The sequence below is a fragment of the Choristoneura fumiferana genome, chromosome 20, assembly GCF_025370935.1.
Source record: "Choristoneura fumiferana chromosome 20, NRCan_CFum_1, whole genome shotgun sequence".
NCBI classification, from domain to species: Eukaryota; Metazoa; Arthropoda; class Insecta; order Lepidoptera; family Tortricidae; genus Choristoneura; species Choristoneura fumiferana.
The window spans coordinates 1,137,587-1,161,366 of NC_133491.1; the positions used below are offsets into that span (position 1 = coordinate 1,137,587).

Consider the following 23,780-nt stretch of genomic DNA (forward strand, 5'->3'; position numbering starts at 1 on the left):
GATGAGTCACCAGCTCATACCAACTACGTATTAGTGTGCATGTCACTACTTACACAATACCGACTAAACTGCCTGCCTGGCTGCCTGTAGATGGTCACAACGCCGCATTGTCTTATACACCCGTGTATGAACTAACACCAAGGGCTGGCAGTTATATTTTGTTTCATAAATGAGTAATTAAATGAAACAAAAATTTACAGTCGTAGAACCTTTTAATAATCATCATCATCATCATCACCAGCCCGAAGACGTCCACTGCTGGACAAAGGCCTCCCCCTTAGAACGCCACAATGAACGACAACTCGCCACTTGCATCCACCGGTTTCCCGCTACTCTCACGATGTCGTCAGTCCACCTGGTGGGAGGCCTGCCAACGCTTCGTCTTCCGGTTCGTGGTCGCCACTCGAGGACTTTTCTCCCCCAACGGTTATCTGTTCTTCGAGCGATGTGGCCTGCCCATTGCCACTTCAATTTGCATATTTTTCCAGCTATGTCAGTGACTTTAGTTCTTCGACGAATTTCCGTATTCCGGATTCTATCGCGCAAAGAAACTCCAAGCATAGCTCTCTCCATAGCTCGTTGCGTGACTTTGAGCCTTTGAGCTTTTAATAATCAATTTTGCGATATTTCTTTGGCAAATGTGTGTAATTTCAGTAGATATAGTAGCACAAAGGTTCCGCCCGGGTACGTGGTTCAGTTTCCTCGACTGTAGCCATCTTACTTACAAAACTATGAATTGATCTTCGAACCTTCAGAATTAAACTGGCCTAACTAATTCGACATCATTTCGTCTTTAAACTTAAAGTAGTTGTTTTGGCACAAAGTTAATTATTGAAAAGAATATATATGGAACTGGACTTGCAGATTCGCACACGTAATACGTGACAACTCCTGATTTTGCCATATCTTAGTATTATTATGAAAACATAAATAAAAAGATAGTGTTTAGCGAAGAGAAAATTTAAATCGGTTGAAAATTGGATTTATAGTGATTTTTTGAAAAATCTATATACCTGTCTCTTTCTCAAACGCTTTTCTCTATGCAGCAAGTATGGCGGTACTGGCGTGTGACGTCACATGCCAGTATGTCTTTCTCTGTCTAATTTTGAATTTCAAACCTTTATAACTTTGTTATTTGTAAAGGTAGCTTAAAAATGGTTTTTCTATTCGATAACAGGCATTGTGTAGTTTTAATTTATAAAACATATACAAAATACACAAATACCGTATTCATAGATCTGGCAGTTGAATTAAAATCTTGGGAATTTAAAGAAAGAAAGAATAATTTAATTTGCTCGAATACGGTTACAGTTTACAGATTTTATAAATTATATTAGGCCATGCGTACTCAACCTGCAAGCAGGTGTGCAAATTATCAAGTACCTCTAATATCAATGTCCATTTTTTAAACATTCAAAAACGAAATAATAATAAAATAAATCATTATTGTTTAATAATACCTACTATTTATGTGTACTATTTATGTTTATAAAGAATAGCTACTATTAAATTAAAAAATATTATTATTAAACATTCATTATTAATTTGTCATAGGTATATATCACTAATACTGTAAAAGCAATTTTAATAAATCCATTTCACTAATTTATTTTTAAAAGATTGCTTATTTTCCAGTTTAATTTCGTCAGGTAACATATTATATAGGCGCCGCACACAAAATAAGAAATAAATAAATAAAACTATTTATTGTTTTGGGCAACATGGCAACCGCATACAATTATGCCACTAATATAATGTTAGTCAAAAGGTGACAAGCCGCAGCCCTGCTGCCGGAAGCCTCCAGTGCGCAGCCGGACGCGCATTGTGCGCGGTTGATGACATTAACGTGCGCGCACGCACAATTGACACCCGATTCAATTTGGGCTCGCTGGCACTTAGGGTATCGTTGAACTATCGATAACACTAATAATTATACTTTTTTTTTTATTCGACTGGATGGCAAACGAGCAAGTAGGTCTCCTGATGGTAAGAGATCACCACCACCCATAAAAATCTGCAACACCAGGGGTATTGCAGATGCTTGAGGCCTAAGATGGGATACTTCAAGTGCCAGTAATTTCACCGGTTGTCTTACTCTCCACGCCGAAACACAACAGTGCAAGCACTGCTGCTTCACGGCAGGATTAGCGAGCAAGATGGTGGTAGCAATCCGGGCGGACCTTGCACAAGGTCCTACCACCTGCAAAAACATTAATTAAATAATTCAAACCTGAAGGTCGTGTGTTTAGAGTCGAGAATAGAATCGATTAAACTAGGTATACCTACTAGCCGTTTGCCCGCGACTCCGTCTACGTATAATTCGTTTATCGCCATCCGCGGGAATCATACAATTTTTCGGGATAAAAACTAGGCTAATGTCCTTCCCCGGGACTCAAACAATCTGTATAGCGAATTTCATCTAAATCGGTTCTGTGGTTTAGACACGGTTTAGACTTCAAGAGCTAACAAACAAACAGACTTAGTTACTAACTTTCGCATTTATAATTTTAGTGCTATTTTAAATCAGATTTACCCCGTTTTGAAATCCCTATTTTATTGTGCCCAGTATAAAAGTTTAGATTTTTAGTGAACATGTATCGCAACTGTTTACGCCCTCCTCAGGAAATTATAGAGCAGTTCTAATAAAAATACATACGAATACATGCATTTATAAAAGTCTTAGGTTAGTTATATTACTTAAATATCTATGTTAGTATTGTATTTATATTTTTAAGTGAAGTGTTTTAAGCGAAAAGGCGAATACCTACTTACAAACGTTAAGGTGATACTTAGTAAAGATTATTAACAATTAATTCAAGTACCAATTAAGTACTTACAAATCTTACAACCTATCACCGCAGATACCTGCGGTTATGTTACGGATAAAACATCGGCCAATTTAAGCTTTTAGCGTGGTTGCATATCGTCACTACTTTTAAAAAACTCGTATTCCAAAATGGATAATTTTTCTGAGTGCACTTTATGACCATGGATGATTTTTCTGAGTGCACTTTATGACCATTAGGTCAAGGTTCAATTTTGTTGGCGTATTGATTTGAGATACGAGATTTTTTCAAAGTAGTGACGATATTAATGTTATACTGGCCGTTTTCTGTCAGTTTAATTTTCTCCTGAAAACGGCGAAGTGCAACTGGCATGTTCAAATTACTAGTCTAGACTTAAAAATCAAGTAGAATCACTTACTTAGCCAAATATACGAATAGTTTTTGAAATAACTAAATAAGGTGTCTTATAATTAATCTTGTAATTGTCTTTAAAAGAATCGCTGAAATTTACACATACCCACTGACCAGTTTTTAATTTTAAAAAATACATTTTATAAATACGGAACTGTAAAAACGAATTGTCCTGTGTCGCCGCGTCAAGGAAGCGGCAAAGGCAGACAGACGTACGTATAAGGCGCTAACATGTCAGTTAAAACCTGCAATAATGTGCAAAATGCGTAGATTTACCATATATGTCGAACCAGTAAATAACAACTATATTTATTTCCATAAAAGTGACATTTCAGCTGAACGGGATATAGTAAGTATAATGACGAAAACATTTTTTTAGTTTCTACGTTTCTACTACTCCCTAAGTGGTTTTTTTATAAGCAGTTTTTGTTTAACGAAATTTATAACTTAACTATGAAGTTCTCATAATAGAAATGTTAAAAGCTGGGTAGTAAAACTCGATAAAAAACATACTTTTTTAATAGGTATATAAATTGTGCACGAAATTTAATAGAATCATATCCATGTAATACTTTCGTCGAAAATTGCTACCGATTGCCGACCACTAGTTATTACATACATGTATAGAGTTGTTTTCGTTAGATTATTAGTATTAACATTTATGACACTTACGATTATCTGTCGCAGAATATCATCACAGGGAATCTGAAACAAAAAATACATATATAGACACGTTAATTGGAGATTGGAACAAGCTGCGGGCCCTGTGCTGAGCAATACTTGTTATAAACAAACTTGTTTTACTTGACTTGAAAACATTTATTGTAGATACAAACGTTAAAAAAAATACAACTAAGTTGTAGTTTTATGTTTATACCTCTATCTGTAGTCACGATTGTAGTTCGTTCTATAGAAAAAATCACAAAGTTGTCTCTAAAAGACAAAATAAACCCGGGTGTATAAGACATGTGCTGTTGTGACCATCTAGACTGATGACTAGATGATCTTTGAGAATAAACTTTTTAGTTTTTTGTGAGAAGTATACAGGGTGGCTCATTTAGATCAGTCAGTATGGGAAAGTCTGAAACTATAAGACATAGGATGATCTGTTCTTAGCAACCATGTCATCGATTTTAGTAACAACAACTGCATTCATACATTTTAAAAAAAAACTTTTACTCGGTTCAGGAATCGAACCCGGTAGTTTTGAAATATAAAATATCGGATATCGGTAGTGTAGGTCATAAGCAATCAATGTTACTATGCAACATGGTATTTAGAATAAATAAAATGCATTGTATTTTATACTTTTTAATGATGTAAGTTTTATGTTTAAAACGTCCGGGTTCGATTCCCGAGCCGAATACAAGTTTTTTTTTATGATTTTTTTAAAGATCATATTGTATTCTTATAAATAAATGCTTTTGAATTTGAATTTTAAATGTACGAATGCAGTTTTTCTTGAATGTTATTAAAATCGATGACGGTTCGTAAGAACAGAAAAAAAATTATTGCAACATCTTAACTTATTCTCACAATTTTAGAAAGTTTAAAAACTACACACAATAAAAAAATAAAAGCACAAAAAATACAAATTAAAACAAAAAAATACAAATTAAAACAAAACAATAACTGGCTTATGTAGGCAATGGGTGCCAGTCTCAGTTTTTGCTAGATTGGTGGTATATACCCGCGCTGATTTTCAGACTGGTCGTCGTAGGTCGTAACAGATCTTCGTATGTTTTATAGTTTCAGACTTTCCCATACTGACCGATCTAGATGAGCCACCCTGTATATAGTTATTACATTTTAGTAAGTTTTGTCGGAAACCCTTACGTGCTAAAAATAGCTTAACCGCGCTACTTATACGGCAGCGCGATCAAAAGCGCCGCCTGCGCCGCCCCGCGTAGTTGACTCTGATAGGCTTGTAGGGCAGTGAGATACTAGCTTTAAACATTTTAAGCTTTAATTTAACTTGCAATGTTTGTATGTCTGTCGGGAAGAAAATTAAGGTCAAAGCAAGTCTAATTTGAGTGTCTATCTTATTTCTTACTAGCTTTTGCCTGCGACTTCCTTTGCCAACTGCCATCGCAAGCCTGTAGGAATCATCAAATTTTTCGGGACAAAACTAGCATACATATATGACGTGTTGTATCAGATGCGAAAGTAAGTCTGTCTGTTAACTTTTCACGCGTGGACCGCAGAACGGATTTTAATATACCATGAGCTTTACGGTGAAGGAAAACGTTGTTAGGAAACCCGCACAAATTGTGAAGTAATGTTGTATGTGAAGTTCCCAATTCGCACTCCTAATTTGCACTGGGTACGCGTGGGAACAATGGACCAAACTCTCTCAATCTGAGAGGAGGCCTGTGACCTGCGGTGGGATGTTTCATAGGCCAAGATATGTGTAAAAATAAATTTATTGTTATTTAGGTATCTCTTAAAAACATTATGTTAAACTGACTACTAATAACTATTATTTTGCAACCAGCTAAGTATTATAGTTATCTCCTTAACTGCAGTGCAGTGTTTACAAAACTTCTATAATTTGCTTTGGATTGCCGTATCACAATCTGTATGGGAAAGTCGCATTTTCACTGTACGACACGATTCCTTTTATTGCGAATATATGATGAGATTAGAAATTATGGAACTGATAGCTTCCATATACCTACTTGCGTTAGAATGGCTATCTATAAAATGCAATATCTTTGTTTATTTATTTTTGTCCACAATATTTTTTTAAGGTTGACAATAGGAACATTGTCATCAAAACTATATATCCGTACTAAATTTTAAGTCAATCCGATCATTAAATGAATGAAATTCGGTTAGTAAGATTTGACCTAAACAATCATTCAAGCTGTACATTTAAATAAATAACTTCTTTACTGAAAAGTTAACAAAATATAAATAACAAGGTAGACGGCATGGAAAGGTTTAATTGGTAAGTACTCTTATCGGCTGTAAGCGATTTCTTCCACACAAAAATTTAGAGGCACACAAGAATTTAACAAAATATATACGAACACAGCATAAACACTAACCCCCTTATTCATAAACGACAATCAAACCTATTTTAGTTAAAATGCCGCTAAAATTCTTTTGTCCTTATCTGTCACTTCGACATTTGTATTTGTTAGAAAGGGACAAAGCATTTGTTAGTTAACATAGGCTTGTTAAGTTTTATGAATAAGGGGTTAGAAACTAACAATGTTTTCAGATTGTTTTTGGAAATTTTTGTATTTTTATTTCAATTCCAAATTTTTACTTTTCATCCCGTAAAACCGAATTGAAAATACAACTGAAATATAGATGCACAGAAAAACAGAAAAATAAGACCATCACTGGGAATCGAACCCAGGCTAGCGTCGCTGCTTAAGTGACTAAGTAAGAAACACAAGCTGAGATGCACCTCATGCATAGGGAAATTTGTGTCGGTACCGTTGACCATCAGTGGTGTAGCGGTATAGCACGCGGTACGGATTACCGAGGACCTGGGTTCGATTCCCAGTGATGGTCTTATTTTTCTGTTTTTTCTGTGCATCTATATTTCAGTTTGTATTTTCAACAATGTTTTCACTTTTTAAATTCGATTTAATGTTATCTAAATTTTTTTTTCGTGTCATGGCGTATCTAGTTTCATTGGTAGTTTTAGTGTTCTACTCTTATTACACCACCACTTACCACCTCTTTTTATTTCCATTTGCTTTATCTATTTATACGACACGACTACGACACGACAGTCGTCGCCTCTAAAAGCACCGGCGCGTTATCCGCGTATCTGTCTAGATTACCGTCATTACACGGTAACTAATTGTCGGTAGTTGTATAACGTTGACCTATAAACACACAAACTATATGTCGCTAGAGTTCCGAATCAATCGTAGTTATTTTTTGTAACTTGACTTGTTTTGCAGATGGTAGGACCTTGTGCAAAGTCCGCCCGGATTGCTACCACCATCTTGCTCGCTAATCCTGCCGTGAAGCGTGCTTGCACAGTTGTGTTTCGGCATGGAGAGTAAGACAGCCGGTGAAATTACTTGCACTTGAAGTATCCCATCTTAGACCTCTAGGTTGGCAACGCATCTGCAATACCCCTGGTGTTGCAGATGTTTATGGGCGGTGGTGATCTCTTACCATCAGGAGACCCAGTTGCTCGTTTGCCATCCAGTCAGATAAAAAAATAAATTGTAACTGACTTTAGGCTATATTAGGATTAATTCTAGAAGATTCAAAAAAATTAAAACCTGCAAAATTCAACGAAATATTAAAAGCGGTTTCCGAGATCCCGCCATAAAGAATTAAACAAGAACTGCTGGCTTGTTTCCCACGACTCCGTCCACGAAAAATGTGATTAAGTAACGCTATCCCGCAGGAACTTTGCAGTTTTTCGTGATAAAAACTATACTATGTCCTTCCCAAGGTCTCAAACTATCTTCATACGAAATTTCATTTAAATCGGTTCAGCAGTTTAAGCGTGAAGTGATGACAGACTTACATTTACTATTTACTTACTAGCTTTTGCCCGCAACATCTGTGAAGAATTTGTTTACCGCTGCCCCACGGGAACTTTACAATATTCCGGGATAAAGACTTTCCTATGTTCATCCCGGTGTTTTGAAATGTCTCAGTAACAAATTTAATTTAGATGTGAAAAGGTAACAGACGGACCGAGGAGTTAGGTATATATTTGCATTAATATATTTATACTCGTGTTAACCCGCAGTTTCACACACGTAAATCATTAGATCCAGCAGCTGATTGAAATTTTTTTGAATTTTAGAAAAATTCTCGTGGGAATTTCCGAAAATTAAATCTTAGTTTTCATTGACGTTACATTAAAAACAATCATGTCAAATTTCATAACTCTAAGCCCAGCGGTTGTTGTTTCGAGATTTTATCCCTATCCCCTGGAAATATCGGAATAACAAGTAGCCTATGTTTTATTCCAGATGTCCAGAGCTATCTACTGTGGGGACTGTAACTTGGTGAGAGCTTAGGTACTGGGATCAACGCGCGTGACTTTAAACTGTTATGAAAAATAAATAACTTCTTCAATCATTAATTAATTATATTTTATTTTAGAACTTGGTAGTACTTATAAATAGATTTACATAAAATGGCACCAGCCGCTTAGGCTATCGGGAGCAATCTGCTCTCCGGCATGTAATACCCGCTGTCAATCTAACTGCCAGGTGGTCAGTTTACACCTGCCAGCGGTATACAGCCTAGTTCCTACACTACATACCAAATTTCATCAAAATCCATCCAGCCGTTTTAGCGTGAAGGAGTACTTAACAAACATACTCACTCACAAACTTTTGCATTTCTAATATAAGTAGGATATTATTTGCATTTATTTATATAGTTTGTATTAGATGTAGGGTACTATATGACAAAACTGAGTTCTAATTCTACATGAATAAGAGTGGGCCTAGCACTGAGCATGTGCCGAAGTGGGTCAAAACCGTCGTCACGGCCGTCCGCTCGCTTGTTTACTCGTGCTAGGTAGCTTGTTCAAATATTGCAAACTGTTTAATTATTAGCTCAATGATTTAGCTAATTTGGTGTCGGAAGTATTTTTTTTGTAGTAAAGACAAAAGAAAGAATGCAAAAGTTAATAGGTATTTATAACAACAATAACCTCTAAACAGGGTAAAACTACAATCGTAACATACATGGATGCTGTAAAACGGTGTTATTATCAGTTAAATCAGACTATTGTCAAGAAGACATTCATGTCTAAGGCGTAATAAAAAATCAATAAAAAATTGGGTAATGTACTTGTGATGCAAGTTATTAAATAATTAAATGTAGATATATTTTTTATAATTGTGTTTCTTGACGTCTTGGTGCGCATCTACTCTCATAATTTGTTTATTTGTAACAAAATAACATGATACTAAGTACTACTTTTAAATTAAAACTATGTACATAAAAATATATTAGACTTAAAAAAGTTACCTACATAAATTAAAAATAACAATGGGTGGGGGTAATTAGTAACTGCCATCTCATTGTAGAGTACATTTTAGGTCGTCATGTCATTTAACTCGCTTACCTGCCACCAAGCAGCAGTGCTTCTCAACCGCTTGTATCTCAGCCGCTAGAGTCATCAAATTTGGCACGAGTTTTCTTTCTGCTCCGTAAATGACGACCATACGTTGTAGTTTTTGGGGATTCCAATGAGAATTTAATGAAATCTCGGAATTAAACTTAAATTGAACTTTTGCCCTCTATTTTATACGTACAAAACTGATAAACTGCCCGACCTAAAGTTCACACAAACAAAGCCGCGAGTAAATGATAGTTATAGTTATAAAATTCCTTAAATTAGTGTAAACAATCCTTGGATTAGGCTTATCACAATCCCGGTTGCATCACAGGAGGGGTCGTTGTCCTCCTTATCAGAGCTGATAAAGATTTTACATGTGCCCATTCATAACACGTTTTATTTTATTCATAAGTGTAAGTACCTATTTCCAAAATTACACGGTAATCCTATTAATATTATAAATCCGAAAGTGTATGAGAGATAACTTTTGAATTTTTCGGAATTTATGCCACGATAGTTACAGTGAAGGAAACATATTATTTGATTAGATGAAAGTAAGACTAAAATATTTGTAGAGGTCGTACCGAAGTGTTAAATTGTAAATAACTAACTTCTCCGTTATTACTGTGAGGTTTGGTATAAAGCTTTGTAGGTGTAGAACGCTGGGGTCCTAGCCTAGGTTAGCTTTCAAGTGACTTGTACTTAAGTACAAATTACTAAATAAGAGTGGTGACATCGTGTACTGGCATTAGTGACAACCGGACGACGCAATTATTAACTACATTTCTCTTATTATAATGTAGGCACAAATAGCCTACTAAGAAATTCTTTTACCAGCCTATGCTTCAATGTCGCTTGGACGTTCGGCTTAAAGCATTACATGTTTATATGTATAAATCTTTATTGTACATAAAACATGTAATTAACAGATTACTCTTTTAATGTTTCGTGACGTCTCTTGTTTGATAGCAAAGACGTTCGTCAAATTCCTGTTTCGTCAAAATCTTGTTTGTTTGTGTACATAAAACATGTAATTAACAGATTACTCTTTTAATGTTTCGTGACGTCTCTTGTTTGATAGCAAAGACGTTCGTCAAATTCCTGTTTCGTCAAATTCTTGTTTTGTCAAATTCTTGTTTCGTCAAATTCCTGTTTCGTCAAATTCTTGTTTCGTCATATAGTTTATATTGTATTGTCTATCATTCAAAGGTTTAGGCTACTAGATCAGAGCGAGGCAGCAGCTAGAGCTGAGTTGCAGAAACGCGGAGCTTGATAGTGGAGCGGAGCGAGAAAGTACTACGGAGCGGAGTTGCGAACTGTTTTTTCATTCCCACTTCCCTGCTTCCTCGCTCGCGTTCGTGTCTCCGCCCCGTTTCCTCGCTCCGTTTTCTGGTTTTACATGAATTTTAAAACTAGTTACCAACTCCCTGTCTACTGAAGAAGATTTCATAAAAAGTGTTGGTGGATTTTTATCTAGTGGACATGCAGCCTACAGGATGCAATCCCTTTATAGGATAAGTTCGCCTTTATTCTCTCAATGTATCCTGTGATTTGCATGTGTTTTATGTATAATAAAAGTTATACAACACAATACAAACACTCGTTTCTCCAAAAACATGCAAAATGAAGGTTGAATGTTACCTGTATTTACTTTATCTACCAATTACTAGTAAAAGAAGGATACACGCAACAGTATATTAACATAAGACAGCTGCGCACTAGGTCATAGTTTCACTGGTGTAGGCGTGCTGTGACCAATGTCACACTCAACATGTACATATATTTGGAGCACCATTACATGTACCTATGTAAAATGAGCGCTGTTTAGCTTATTAGAAAAAACAACAAATTAGTTGAATTTCACTTATAACAACTTATATTTATGTTGCAAATGCAAACTTTGCTACTCGTTTTATTCATCTTTCTAACTAATCAAATTCAACCAAAGACTACTGAAAATCAATTATTAACAAAATTAATTAAAATTTACCTCTAATAGTTATTTTTACAATTTATTAATGATCTGATCAGTATTTAACCCTAAACTTGGCAAGGTGAGACAACTGTACTGAATTCAAGCCTCGTTGGTAGAGCTAACAAAATTAACTAAAAAAATATACAAAAAGATGATCTAAAATTATGTATCTCATAAGAAAAACAATAAATATCAGTATTTTGTGTTTATATTTTACATTTTTGTACTGATTTGTGGTGTGCAATAAAGAAATATTTGTATTGTATTGTATTTAATATTTTAATCAGTACTTATTATAGCTACTAAAGCCATAAAAATAACTTAATTTTAGAAAATAAGACGTTGGAAGCCAATATCTTGGCTAGACATGCCACCGTTCATTAGCACTATTTTATAACAGATATAAGTGCAAATTTTACCGGTGGGATCTTAAACTATCCTACTTATATTATTAATGCAAAAGTTTGTGAATGTGAAGATGTGTGTGCATGTTTGTTACGAGTACTCCCTTCCAGCGAAAACGACTGGACGTACCTATTTGGATGAAATTTAGTAATTATGTTGTAGAACGTCCTACCTAAATGACACATTGCATACTTTTTATTCCAGTATTTCCACGTAATAAGGGTAAGTTTTGGGGATTCCCACGGGAATTTTCACGATATCCGTCCGGAATCCGTTATTAGTTCCTTGCTGTAAATATAAGGCATCCTTGTGTAGTCTGCATGTTACTTCAGATTGTTCGTTGTGTATGATAAATAAATGTTAGTTTTAGGTTACCATTAATTACTGTTACATTGCCACATCTTCCAATAAGTCTTAGTGGCAATTGTTTTAGGATGTAGGCTATACTTATCGCGTGCTTATCGCATTATTTAAATTTACTCTTGCTATTAATTGTGTCTGTATCTGTTTTTTCCCCAATAAAGACAAAAAAAAAACAATTCGGCTGGGGTTTACGTGCAAAACCGCGGGTACAGGCTAGTTAAGTTAAAAGAAATGCTTGTTTAGCTTAGTCGACAAACACGGAAGACATCCTTGGCTGTGTTTGCCGGCGACCCCCAAAATGCGAGGTCAATGCGCACGCGCATTGCTAGGCATTAACATATGTTTTGCGCACTAATCTTCTTACTTTAGGTGTCAAGTTACCCTTTTTTTTTAAATGCCACTAATATAATGCAATAAACTCTGTCTGTTAATTTAAATTTTAGGTTTGAGACCCTGGGAAGGATAATAGAATAATTTGTATCCCGGAAAATTGTAGTTCCTGCGCATGATAAACGAATTCTAAGAATAGGATAGAATAGAATATACCTTGTTGCACATATGTAGGTTAAAAAGATCTTAAGAAATGCTGATTTTGTCATAATATTAATTAATTACTATTAATCTAATTTAAAAAAATATGGGTCCATTCGACTCTCATAACTGTCGCAATTAGTAATGTAATAATTTTCATAACTCTTTTTTTTAATTCATTAATTGTTCAGAGTTGTTATAAAAAAAAACCTAATGTAACCATTTAATACTACAAGAATTATGGTTTCCACGGGAAAAAATATGACAAACATTAATTATGACTTGCGAAAATTATGAGAGATAATTAAATTGTCGGTTTAAGAGTAGATGTTAACAAGGGAAAGGGTTACGAAAACCGGCCAAGAGCATGTCGGACCGTGTTCAGTGTAGGGTTCCGTAGGCGTTACAAAAAATACGTAGCGTTTTAGAGTGTATCTCCATACCATACGTACTTTTGTTGAGAAGCACAATGTTTCTCGGTCAGTTTTCAATGTGTTTTAGTTTCGATATAATTTAGAAAAAATATATAATTTGGGTAACACGACTTCGTGTGTAACTTTAATCTTTAATTAAATCATTAACGCATTGCTTCTCTACATCGTCTAAATATAGAGCAGTAAACGCTGTAGTAAAAAGTCAATATTAACACGACGCCTGCTACTTAGCACCTCTATGAAAGAACCTTTGTCTATCAACCCGTTGAATAGCGGTATTTTTACCTTATATTATGGAGTGTTGAGGGAAAGAGAGAGAACTGCTATAGCACAGTAGTTTGATTCGATCAATGGCCTCATAAGCAGAGACTCACACCTCTGAGTTTTTCAAAATTTATGCGCGTTACATGTAAATTATCACTAGTGTATTATCACATCCACACACACATCCGCGAGGCAGCTCGGGGTCGGTTGAAGGGAGCCGTGGTTTTTATCCGCCCGCTCGAGCCTAATAGAGCCGACAATTTTGGCTCTTTTGGACTCCAAGTGCCGGCTAAGCACCAGCCGCAGGTCAACTACGTAACTCGAAGTTCGTGTCGTGCGGTCTAGTATCCATAGTACAAGCTTTGCTTAGTTTCGGACTAGTTCAATTGTTTTTAAGTGTCCCATGATATTTATTTTATTTAGTTATTTACTTTATATTCAAAGGAGCCTTCGGTGCGCAAGTCTCACTCGCACTTGGGCAATTATTAATCTTTTCAAAGATTATAATAAATTACTATACCAACCAACCATCCCAGCCTATATACGTCCCACTGCTGGGCACAGGCCTCCTCTTAGAACAAGGGCTTGGGCCGTAGTTCCCACGCGGACCCAGTGCGGATTGGGAACTTCACACGCACCATTGAATTGCTTCGCAGGTTTTTGCAGGTTTCCTCACGATGTTTTCCTGGGCTCGGAGTTTCACTGAAAGATAGAATCTGCAACGAGGCTAACCGACACAGAACTAAGGTCATCGACATAGCTCAAGGAATGAGCAAGTGGCAGTGGGCTGGTCATAATCTGTCGCAGAACCGACAACCGCTGGAGTAAACGTGTTCTTGAGTGGAGACCGCGTCTCGGCAAACTTAGAGTAGGACGCCCTCCGGCAGGTGGAGTGACGATCTGCGAAAGGCTGCTGGTAAAAGCTGGATGCGTTCTGGTTAAGCGGAAGACAGGGCGCAATGACGCTCATTGGGGAAGGCCTACGTCCAGCAGTGGACTGCTATAGGCTGATGATGATAATGATTCCTCTTATTAATTTGTCATTATATCTGTCTATATCGAAAATACAAACTGAGACATGGATGCACAGAAAAACCAGAAAAAGAGACCATCACTGGGAATCGAACCCAGGTCCTCCAGCAATCCGTGCTGCGTGCTATAACCCCTACACCGCACTGCTGGACAGGAATCTAGACACGAATTTTTCCTATCCATACATATCTCAGGTTGCTTATTTCTACTATGCTACTTAAGCAGCAGCACTAGCGACATCTATGTTTCGTCGACAGACGTCACACTCCTTAGGAACTAACCGCTCACCCAGACAAGAGATGTCGCTACTAAGCAATCAAATTAATTAATAATTAGCAAATTAACTAATAGCACGCAGCACGGATTGCTGAGGACCTGGGTTCGATTCCTAATGCTGGTCTCTTTTTCTGGTTTTTCTGTGCATCCATGTCTCGGTTTGTATTTTCGATATTGTTTCACGGGATACCCGTAAAAGTAACAAGTTTGGAGTTGAAATAATAAAAAATACAAAAAGACTCCAAAAAACCAATCATAATTATATCAGTCTGTCTACTTCTAAAAGTTAACCCAGACAATAATGGTTATTACGTAAAACCACTACAATAGAGTCTACCATAGCAGCTACACCTACAGCTGGAGAGAGTAAGACTATATCATTAGCACACAATCACACGGCAGCCCAAACGCAGACAGACTGACACACAACACAATGTCAAGTAAGGGATGACAAAACGGCAGGTTCATTGTCTACCACTAAAATGTATAGAAATGTTATTTCGTCAATGGTCTCCAAAACATTGGTTGTTCGAAACATTCAAATTGTATAAGGTTTTCTTATATATCAAAGTGAATGGATCAAAATTCACGATTATAAGACAGGATCGGTCTGACTAGGAGTGGGGGGGGACACACCGTCGTGAACGCACTCACCTATGAAAAAGATCCTCCGAAAAGATCGAAACTTGTCAGACCATTCGCGTTCCTGACTTATAACTATAATCGTGAATTGAACCGATTAATTTTGTAACTTTTTCTCTTTTATTAGGTAATTTACTTTTACTTAATTTATATTATTAACATTTCAGAACCAAAGCTATAATAATATACTTATGTTTGATTCTCAACTGCGACCACTCTCTCAAGAGTGTAGCGACTAAGAAAAAGAGATCTTTCTTTTGAAACGGTTAGGAATTATTTTTAAATCATATAATGTTTATATTCCCACGCGGGCCCATTGCGTATTGGGAACTTCACATACACCATTGAATTGCTTCGCAGGTTTGTGGAGGTTTTCTCACGATGTATGTACGTATATAAACTCTTTATTGTACAAAATAAGTAAACAAACACAATTGACAAACAATGAGATATATGTTTTCCTACACCGAAAAGCTCGTGGTAAATTTCAAATGTAATGGGCCCGAGCCCTCTTATTCTGAGAGAAGGCCTGTGCCCAGCAGTGGGATATATATAGGCTGAGATGATGATGTTTATATTTGTCTGTTTCAAGTGGCAACCCTAAACTGCAGCGCGCGCGTATGCAAATCGTCGGATTGCGTACTTGTCACTTATTCGGATGTGTTTTGGCGCTGTTTAATTAAGACCTACGTCAAAAACTAATTTACATTTAAGTTGGTATTTTCATTGTCATTAGGTATATATAGTACAACACAATATCAAGCCTTGGTAATCTAGTGTTGTTGGAGCCTGTGACGTCTTATATACGTCCCGCTGCGGGCACAGGACTCCTCTCTTAATGAGAGGACTTGAGCTACTCACGCGAGCCTAGTATGGATTCGGACACACTGCTTAGCAGGTGCAATGTGGATAGCGTCCTCCACTTCTGAGCTTTTCAAAATTCATGTGCGAAATGACATTTACCACGAGCTTTACAGAGAAGGAAAACTTCGCGAGGAAACCTGCGAAGTAATTAAATAATTATAATAATAATCTTTATTGTTCAATAAAAACCGTAAACAAACAAAATACATTTGAAGCCCTGGAGACTGCGTTAGTTTTCACTGTATTGCAGGCCCCAGTGGTTGCCCGTTTATATTGTTCAACGCTAGGTTGTTAAGAACATCCAAACTTATTTTAGAATTGACAAGATTTCATATTTCTAAGACTATTATTTGATTCTTCTCTGTTTTCTGTTTGGAAAGAGAAAAACGCTGATATTTTTAAAATTTCACTACAACTATTAATAAATTTATTACATTTTTTTTTAAGATGTGCTTATTCTAAAAGGGCATAACTCTCAAAACTACCACACAATAGATCCATTACTTTTGTCTAGTCTCTTAAAAAAAAGATCACGTAAATCTGATGTAGACGTTGCATAGAGACGTTGTCAAAATGATGCCAGCTCCTTTTTTTGGTGAAAAAGGCAAAGGAAACATATCTATTCTGTGGTAGTATTGGCAAATTCAGACATATTTTTTTCAATTTTACGTATTTTTTTAAATATGGAGAAATAAATTATGATAAATATTTTCCACGTTCAGGAGGCAAAACTCATTCGATTTCTGTAGTAATTTACAGGTGTTAAAAAAATGAAATCTTGTCAATTTTATAAACTAAAAACAAAAGTTATCGCATAACATGATAATTTGCAAATTCACATTCATATTTTTGCGTGCGTGACTCAGTTCAGTGTGTGTGTGTGTGTGTGTGTGTGTGTGTGAGTGTGTATGAGTGTGTGTATGAGTGAGAGTGTGAGTGTGTGAATTAGTTAGGATTCACTATAGTAGCCTGGACCAAGAAGATTTTCAGTCTCCTCGTAATTCAAATCTCTCAACCATAACCATACTGTGTTTTTAAAGGCATAGTTGGAGATAGATTTAATATCCGTATATTCTAATTTTATTTTATTGTATATGTGTGTTGTAATGATGTGTGTATGGAGTTCCCAATCCGCACTGAACCCGCGTGGCAGCTAAGGCCCAAGCCCTCTCACAGACAAAACCTGTGCTCAGCAGTGGGACGTTATATAGGCTGAGATGTATGTATGAATATCTGACTCTTTATTGCACATTAATAACAAAAATAAAAATACAGATATACAGAGAGAAGTACAAAGGCGAGCTTATCCCTAATAAGGGATCTCTTCTAGCTAACTTGGTTATGAGAAGACAATTTATTAAGATGAAGCTAGGAAACCAGTTAACATTACATGAGATGATGATGATGATGGCGTTCAAAAGTACTCATGACGGTCAATCCCCGTCAAAAACTCCAGCGCAACTATCCTGACCAGTTGGACAACTCGTGCAGTTGACAGCATCAGATCTGACCTTGGGCGGTTGACATCGTGACCCGACTATGACCTTGACTCAGAGTTGCATCACCCCGTTTATCACGTATTTGGTATTGACTTTCTTTTAAGTTCAGTTTATTGCACAACTATCGTTTAGTTTGAGATTGTATCGATGTATGTCTGTCACGGTGGATGCAAGCCGCTTCCAACCGAAGCAACTGGATTCAGAATCTTTGTTTGCATACGGTAGCTTTTATGCAAATACATACATACATATTTCAGTACTTTATGATCTTTTTTCGTGTGAAGAATATCAAGAACTACCGAACGACGGCCAACTGATAGTGTCTTTAACAAACAAGCCATTGGCGGAATCATTGATAGAGCTATAATTAAAAATATGTTAGGTATTTGTAAAAAAAAATTTTTTTTGCTGACTGTTTTTATTGACTGTACTTGTATTTTCATCCAAACTACATTTTCATTACACATTTCAAGCCGATGCTAATGAACAGTTGAGGAGTTCCGTCTTGCTGAGATCATTCTGGCTGGACTACCAAGATGTCACTACTAGATTATTGTATTGTCACCAGATTTACATAAGTATGCCAAATTTCAAGTCGATCGGACCATTGGAAGTGGGTCAAATTCAACTCGCAAGATTTGACTCGCACATACAGACATACATAAATAGGTACATAGTTACATTGTAAGTTAAATAAAAGCCTGTAAAAAAAAACTAATACATACAAATATCAATATCAATGCTCCACGCAAGGGGTCAAAAGTTTGTCTAATCTTTATTGTTCTTACATTCAAGACGACATTTTTTACTTTCACTGCTTTATCATTTAAAACTACAGAGCTAGTGATAAAAAGAATAGAAAGCTGAATACAAGATATTTTGGAATTAACACACGCAAACTGTGAAGTTCCCAATCACTAGGCTCGCATGGGAACTACGGCCCAGTAGGGCTACTACGACAATCAAAAATAGAAGTTCGTATCATTCCATCCGTCTCACTCTCGTATAAAATAACATTAGCGTCAGCGGAATGGTACGATACGAACTTGGATTTTCCAATTTCGTAGTAGCCCTACTGGACCTTTCGAGGCAGAGTCCTGTGCCCAGCAGTGGGCTCGCTTGATGACTTAAATGCGAACGTTGCAAATTAAATAAAAGCTGGTAACAAAAAAAATACATTACCAACACAAAACGCATTTAATATTATTACAAATATATAGACAACACGAAAGACCAAGATAGAATGTGTCAATTTCAAGTTCTTATTTACGTGCACAAAAACTTTTTTGCTATTACGACTAGTGTTGGTGCAATTTGGTACAATACATTTTTTATTCATCTCGGTATCCAGAGGCAAGCAAAGTTCAACGAATAAGCAGGTTCAGTCCAAGGTACGAGCAAAGGTCGACGAGTATATTAGGGTAATCGGAATCCAGGGAAAAGCAGTTCACAGCGTTATACGAGATGTAGAATTACGAGGATGGAGATGGAACGGATTAACATTGACCATAGTGAAAGTTGGTTGACGTTGACACTAAACTTGACCACAGATAAAAAAAATAAAAATAAAGAGGGTGCTACATGACAAAGTCATGAATCAATCAGCTATGTGGTAGCACTTTATCGAATTGTGACGTCATCAACCAAAATAGTTTCAAAAATTAATTTTGAAAAAAGTAGTGAACTAAATGAAAAAATATTGAAATTAGTATCTTATAATTGACTCTTCTATACAAAAAAAATATAAAAACCATGGGTAATTTTTTTAGACATCCCCAATTGCGAATCGGACACTGGCTCAGCATAATGCTAAAGCATTTATGTGACACGGTAACACCCAGCGTTGATTTTTAGCCAGCACCGTCGGTGACACTCAGACAGCTATAGATATCTAATATACAGATTATACTACACACCAATAACTAATTCAGTACATAAAAACTACAATGTAGTCACTACGTGAATAGATAATTTCTAGATTAAAAGCTGACCTAAAAACTATAAAAAAACACGCCATATTGCGGCAAACCAATAGAACTAATTTCTTGCACTGGTAACACTAAATTCAAATGTCATCTGTCTATGCTGTCAAAGTATAACGTTGTTTGCGCGTGGTATTTCAAAGTGATTAGTTTTTGTGCGTTAAAATTCCGAAGATTATCCATAGCCTTGGAAAGAATAATTCACAATGTATAACAGTATTTGGCATGGAAAAAGCCTGAGGTATTAGAAAATATACCTTTTGTAACATCACCGACACCGTTGTCAATATGACTAGGTAACGTATAGTAAGTGTAAACAATGTTGCAATATAAAACGTAAAAGTGCTGCCCTCGCGTCAGGTTTTTTATATTCCTGGTCAGCCTTTGCATATGAAACATGTTGATCTTAGCGGCTTTAAAAACATTAAATTAGTGCAGAAGCAAATCACTTAATCATAATAATTATAACTTTACATTACGCGTTTATGCTTATTTCTGTTGTCCTGCCAATCAAACATGGAAGGCATCTCTTTACGGGATAAGTTTGCCTTTGTACATTAGTCTCTCAATCTAAACTGTTATTTTTATGAGTTTTATGTAAAACAAAGAGTTGTAAGTACATTACAATATAATACTTTTATACAATCGCGTTGACATTTCTATCTCTCATTAGCTCTCTGTTTAGAAGACCATCCGTCACACCCCTCTCTCTCACCCATTGTCAGCACGTATCAGTATTGATTTAAAATTGATCCATTACACTTATCGCGCATGCGTGTAGAGGAAGCGAACTGTCATTCGATCGTCACACGTTAATGATCCGCCAGGGTTGTCATTAAACTACATACATTCTAGTTTTTTTTTGTGAAATTTATGTAGAAACGTCTGTCTGTTACCTCATTACGCTTAAACCGCTGAACCGATTAAAATGTAATATGAAGATAGTTTGCTTGGCTTTGCGTTAAACTTAACCCCCTCAAAGATTAACATTGTTAAGCCCACTTCATTACCCGACTGCCCGAAGGAGGGTTATGTTTTTCGAGCGTACATATGTATGTAAATCTAAACGGCTAGACGGATTTTAACATATAAGGTATCGTTGGATTCGTCATAACTGTCGGAGTGACATAGGCTATATAATATTTCAATATGGCGTTTGCGAAAAAAAATGGCGGAGCAATGAAAAAAATATTTTGTATTGTAACAATATGGGTATCAAATGAAAGCTAATAATTAGCCCATTCTAAATATATATAGGTTATAATACTTTTAATCTACCGTTTTCACATAAATAACAAAAAGTGTAAAAAAAAACATTAAATAAGTAAAAAAATCAAAAAACCCGATTCATTACTCGATTTATTTTTGATGCCTTATTTTCTAAAATGTCTAACGTAAGAATTGTAATGGTTTTCACCACTTCTTTCTGTGATACGTTGTGGAATAAACTTAGAAAGAGATGGCGAGTAAATCTCGAGCACCCGCGCGTTAGGCAATACGGCCTCTGGATCGCTTCAGTATTATGCTGAGCCAATGTCCACTTCGCAACCACAACGGCATACTCTGTCCTTCGTGTTGTCTTGTGTTGTGATAAATATAGTAGATTGTACAACAAGGGCATAAAACGAGCCATTGTACCCAAAGCATTCATACACGGCGAGGGTGGATAGAGACGTCGAGGGAAAAATGTGTTTAATGCTTGAGTTTTACACTCTGCTTTTCACTTCGATTGCGAGGAAATAAAAAATAGTAACAGTGGGAACAATTTTTCACTTACTATGTACCTTTTATTTTTCATGCATTTCTATATAAGTATATTTTTTAGTTTCATTGCTTTATTTTTTATTGATTTTAGTTGATTTTTATTTTTATATAAATTAAAAATGAATAAAAACATATGTAGAAACTTTTGTTGTTTGTGGCTGTTCACACTTAATCACCTTGGTCTTAGACGAAGATTTTACTTTATGCACTAGAGCATAAAAAGTCATTTTATGTCGCCTAGATCCAGCATAAACACGAACTTTACGAGCATGAGAAGTGAAAAAATGATTTTATTTCTTTCTTTCTTCATAAATAAAATAGAAAGCCAGTGCCATCCCTAAAAAAACTACTAATACAAAAACGCATTACAGTCCGACTCACGCCGCACCCTTGCTTTGTCCTGCCTACCAATATACAATAGTTATGCAATGACTTTCCACTACTTATACTGCTTTTTAATGAAGGTTTGTTTCATGAACTTCCTAATACATAAGGTAATTTGACGGTGGAATACCTAGTTTGCGTATACAAAATAACTGGAGAATGATCGAAATATATAACGGCGATGTTACAACCGGCGGACCGGGAGACGAGCTGTCGGTAGGCCTCCAACAAGATGGAGCGACGACTTGGTTAAGATCGCGGGATCGCGGTGGATGCGGAAAGCACAAGACCGGTCTGAGTGGAGAGCCCTGGGGGAGGCCTATGTCCAGCAGTGGACGTCTTTCGGCTGACATGATGATGATGATGATGATGATGATGTTACAACCAGGGGGGCTTACAAAAGTAGATGAATATCCATACTAATATTATAAATGCGAAAGTAACTCTGTCTGTCTGTCTGTCTGTCTGTCTGTCTGTCTGTCTGTTACGCTTTCACGCCAAACCGCTGAACCGATTGGATGAAATTTGGTACAGAGATAGAATAGACCCTGGGAAAGAACATAGGCTATCTTTTTATCGCGAAAAAGAGGCTTTAAGGGTTGAAATAGGGATGAAAGTTTATATGGTGGAAGTTCGTCGCTGTCGAAGATAAAACCATGAAACTTGGCATTTAGGCATTTAATCCATATCCATACTAATATTATAAATGCAAAAGTAACTGTCTGTCTGTCTGTCTGTCTGTCTGTCTGTCTGTCTGTCTGTTACGCTTTCACGCCAAAACCGCTGAACCGATTAGGATGAAATTGGTACAGAGATAAATAGACCTTGGGAAAAAACATATGCTATCTTTTATCGCGAAAAAGAGGCTTTAAGGGGTTGAAACAGGGATGAAAGTTTATATGGTGGAAGTTCGTCGCTGTCGAAGATAAAACATGAAACTTGGCATTTAGGCATTTAATCCATACTTCCATACTAATAATTATTATAAATGCGAAAGTAACTCTGTCTGTCCTGTCTGTCTGTTACGCTTTCACGCCTAAACCGCTGAACCGATTTGGATGAAATTTGGTACAGAGATAGAATAGACCTTGGGAAAGAACATAGGCTATCTTTTATCGCGAAAAAGAGGCTTTTAGGGGTCGAAATAGGGATGAAAGTTAATATGGTGGAAGTCCATCGCTGCTGTCGAAGATAAAACCATGAAACTTGGCATTTAGGCATTTAATAAGAAATAAGTCGATATTTGGTTGAGCTTTTTTGAAAATTCGACCTGTGAGGGGATGAAAGTTTATATGGAAGGTCTTCGATCGAAGATAAATCGATGAATCTTTATTAAACTTGCTATTTCGGCACGTGATAAGAGATAAGTAGATATTTGTTCGCGCGTTTTTTAAAATTCATCTTAAGAGGGGGTAAAATAGGGGATGAAATGAAAGTTTATAATGGAAGATCGTCATTGTTGAAGATAAATCGGTGGTTCTTTATGAAACTGGATTTGGGCACGTGATAAGAGATACATAGATATTTGTTCGGATCGGATCGGGGCGGAGGCAGGGTGCAACGGAGTGGAGCGGAGGCAACGGATGGAGCGGAGACAATGCGGGCTACAGCGGAGGCAGTGGATCGGAGTAGAGACAACGGAGCTGAGCAGCGTGGCAACGGAGTGGAGCGGAGGCAAACGGATGGAGCTGAGACAATGCAGGCTGCAGCGGAGGCAGTCAAGTAGAGCGGAGCTGAGGCTGGCGGAGCGGAGGCTGGCGGAGCCGGAGGCTGGCGGAGCGGAGGCTGGCGGAGCGGAGGCTGGCGGAGCGGAGGCTGGCGGAGCGGAGGCTGGCGGAGCGGAGGCTGTGGGAGGAGGTAGCGGAGCGGAGGCAGTGGAGCAGAACGTAGCGGACGCTGCTGAGCGGAGCGGAGACTGGAGCTGATTGATGGTGATGGTGATGATAGTGGTGCTGATTATGATGATTTGATGATGATGATGGTTATTGTGGTGATGATGATCGATGATGATGAATGACAAAAAAAATTGTTTATAAAAAATTCTCATTTGAAAACTTTACCTGCGGGGGGATGTTAGCAGAGGGGATGATGCAGTGTTAGCAGAGTC

General features: G+C 36.9%; 1 protein-coding gene across 3 annotated transcripts in view; it reads right to left on the minus strand.

Annotated features, from left to right (window-relative positions):
* Positions 1-23,780, minus strand: part of form3 (FH2 domain-containing protein formin 3) — a 124,579-nt gene that overhangs the window by 48,737 nt on the left and 52,062 nt on the right. For 2 of the 3 annotated variants that reach the window (XM_074103487.1, XM_074103485.1), the window contains one exon: positions 3,870-3,902. The exons of the other annotated variant lie outside the window; for it this stretch is intronic. The gene's annotated coding sequence lies outside the window, so the exon portion shown is untranslated. The remainder of the gene's footprint in view (positions 1-3,869; positions 3,903-23,780) is intronic. 3 annotated transcript variants of the gene reach the window in all.